At 41.5% G+C, this 3769-nt stretch overlaps 1 pseudogene; it reads right to left on the reverse strand.

Moving 5' to 3' along the window:
• Positions 1–460: 460 nt before the first annotated feature.
• On the reverse strand, positions 461–1527 carry LOC116091903 (annotated as a pseudogene).
• Positions 1528–3769: the final 2242 nt, after the last annotated feature.

The raw sequence follows: 3769 nt of genomic DNA on the forward strand, positions 1-3769 counted from the left end.
CTTCTTCCCCTCCCTTTCCTTCTTTTGGATTCTTTCCCATTGTTCAAAGTTTATTTGGTGTTTTCCTTGGCATGACACTTGTGTGGTTGGTTCCATCATCCATATACATATCTTACATTTCACATAATATTGCAATGTACACCACAGACACATATAATACATAAAATATCCTGTAGAGCATTTACACACAAGATATGCATAATGGACTTACACACTAGAGCCAGGTTATGATAAACTGGGAATTCATTGGCCTAGGCATGTTTGGTGAGGGTGCGCAGCACAACAATAAAGCAGGCTCACAGGATGATCAAGGCCTGCAACACAGTTGGCAGTGCATCTTGTAGACAGTGGTACTGTCACACTAACCAGGTCACCAATACACAAGTTCCACTTAGCAGCAGGGCAGAGCTGTGGGAACTGAGATTTTTTTCCCTCAGACCACCTCAACACCATTGTACCAACCACAGCTCAGATGAGAAGTGAGTGGTCTCCATAGAAACCCTGCTGCAGCCTGGACAGTGAAGTGCTAGGACACTGGGAAGACTTTAGAACTGCAGCTCCTTCTGGATTCCCCAGAGGGTATCTGCACTCTTCTTCAGGTGGGCTTCCTCTTCAGGAGTCAGAGACATCTGAAATTCCATTTTGTCCCAGGATACATGGGACACTGAGGAAGACATCATCATTGATCCCATAGAGACCCTAAATCATGGTGGAAATGGGATGCAACCTAAGGTTCTTCATTATGTTCTTGGCCAAGTCTGCCAGAGAGATACCAATGGCCCAGGATGTATAAAATTTCAGTTTGATCACTTCATAAGCACTGTCAAGCACCTGCTTGTGAACCTCTTTCCACTGTTCCTTGTCTGCATAAGTACCCAGTTCTGGGTTCAGAGTGTTCAAAGAGATGCTGGAAACATTCACACCACTCCAGACAGGCACACTGGAGTCTCCATGTTCCCCTAGGACCCATCCATGACAGCTTAGTGGGTTAACTCCTAGCCTTTCTCCCATTAGGTAATGAAACCAAACTGAATCTAGATTGCAACCACTTCCAAAACATGGTTTTTGGGAAAGCCACTTATTTTCCAAGCCACATAGGTCAAGATATCAACTGGATTTGAGACAATAAGCACCTTGCAGTGTGCAATATACACCACAACATTGGGAATGATGAACTTGAAGATATTCATGTTTTGCTGGACCAAATTGAGTCGACTCTCTTCTTGCTGACAGCCCCTGCTGTGATAATAACCAGCTTGGAGTTTGCAGTCATACTACAGTCTTTGCCAGAGATATTTTTGTTGTTCTATGGAAAAGGCTGCCATGCTGGAAATCCATCATCTCTCCCTTCAGCTTGTCTTCCATGACATCAACAAAAGGCAAGCTCATCTGCCAAGTCCTTCATTAACATACTGATGGCACAAGCCATGCCAACAGTACCAACCACAACAACTGTAGTCTTGTTCTAGAGAAACTGTTTTTAAGAAGATTCACAATCAGTTTGTCTTTAAGGGTTGCCATCCTGGACTTTGAATCTTTTGGGATCTCTAGTGCACAATGTGGGGTGATGGGCACCAGCCAGTGTTGATCTGGGCTTGGTAACAGTGGTTCCAGCCCTTCTTTTGGATTTTTTTTAAAGATTTATTTATTTATTTATTTATTATATGTAAGTACACAGTAGCTGACTTCAGACACACCAGAAGAGGGCATCAGATCTCATTACAGATGGTTGTGAGCCATCTCTCCAGCCCTTCTTTTGGAGTTTTAAAAAACATATTCTTGACTCTTGATTCTAACTACATCTATTTGTATTTTTTGTTGTTCTTTTCATCTTTTATGTATATAAGTGTTTTGCCTAAGTGTGATGTTTATGTGTATGTATGTTTGTATTTGTGTTTGTATTGGCATTACATGTATGCCTAGTGCTTGTGGAGGTCAAAAGAGAATGTTGGATAATGCTGGGACTAGATTCTCACACAATTGTAAGCTATGTGGGTTCTGGGCATCAAAACCTGCTCCTCTAGAAAGACCAGCCAGTGCTCTTAACCACTGTGCCATCTCTCCAAACATATAAATTTTTAATGAGTGCCTTATGGATTTTAAATTATAGAGCTAATGTTTCTGGTTATTTTGTCTTGTTTTGAGAGAAAGTTGCGCTGTATAATTCTGACTGGTCTGAAACTTAATATGTAGACCAAGCTAGGGTGGCTTCAAACTCACAAATATCCACCTGTCTCTGCCTCCTGAGTGCTGAGATTAAAAGAGTGCACCATGAGTCAGAGTCTTGTTAGGTATCCCCAGTTGGCCTCAAACTCAAGAACCCCGACTTTAGTCTCCCAAGTGCTGGGGTTATAGGCATACCTCACATTGCCTGCCTCAAATAATGCCTATTTTGCAATCCTGGGGATGGAAACCAAGGGCTTCGAGTATGCTAAGCAAGTGTTCTAATTCTAAACTACACTCTTCACCCCATTTTAATATTTCTTGTCAGAATTTTCATGATTGCCTTTTCAATATTTTTTGTAATAGATGTTGTATATCAGATATTGTATATATCAGATAATTCCAAAACCTGCATGATCTTGCTCTTAACATCTATTGGTAATCTTTTCCCCACTTGAGTTAGGCATTTCATTGTTTAGTATACTGAGTAATTTTGGATTGTTTCCTGGGCATTTTGAGTACTGCATATGAGATGGGATCTTGTTAAAATACTATGAGGAATGTTGATGTCTGTTTCCATAGAGAATCTATAGAATCAGGTTGAAGCCACAAGTTCCTGCAGTCATGCTTTCAATGTCAATTGCAGTTTTCTTAAGCTTTGTTCAGGTGTCCTGTGCATGTACCAACCAGCAGTTAGGCTGGAGTTGGATGGAGGTCCAGCTTTAACTCAGTTCTCAATCTGAGAATGTATGGTATGTCTGGTATGTATGTACATACAGGTCAGGAGCTGGGTTCAAGCCTAATCTGCAAAGGCCTCTTACTGGGACTTTTGAAGGAATATGGTAGATCAGAAGCCCAGACTTGTCTTCTCTACCTATTCCCACTCTTGTCTGCATATTTTTTTTTGGTTTCTACTTGATTCTTTCTGACCTTTATCCTTCAATAAAGGGAATTCACATAGCAACAACTCTATGTTATTGAATTCAGGACTCCAAAGAGGGCAAAATAACTTCATTGTGAAAACTCAAGAGATCATGGATGATCTAAGAAGCATAAAACAAGACATCTCTCCCCATTACAGTTGCCTAGCCTAAGCCATTCATTCTGCCCATCAAGGTAGGTCAGAGCATAGTGGAATGGCAGAGGAGCTCTAGGGGCCATGGTGGAGTACTCTGAAAATTCTGAACAACAGACCTCAAGGAAAAGTGGCCAGTTTAGCCCAACTTCCCTCTCTAGAACTTCAAATCTGGAAACACAGTCTAGTGAGACAGAGATTATAACCCTTTCCCCAGTGATGGAAGCCTCCACCTATGCATGAAAAGCATTAATATCTGCAATAGCTATGCCTTTCCTGATCAGTTGTTCTAGTTTGCTTTCTGTTGCAATAAAACGCCCTGACCAAAGGCAACCAAGGAAAGGAACGTATTTGATTCATTGTTCACTTGCAGATCACAGTCCATCATGAAGGGAAGTCAGGGCAGGAAGTTGAAGGCTGGAGTGCTTGCTGTTCAATTTAGCATTACCTCTGACCAGGGAGTGAACTCACAGCCAAGGATACAGCAGAAACTGTAAAGGACTCACTCTTACACTTAGCTAGCTTTTCTTT

Source organism: Mastomys coucha, chromosome X (assembly GCF_008632895.1).
Source record: "Mastomys coucha isolate ucsf_1 chromosome X, UCSF_Mcou_1, whole genome shotgun sequence".
NCBI lineage: Eukaryota > Metazoa > Chordata > Mammalia > Rodentia > Muridae > Mastomys > Mastomys coucha.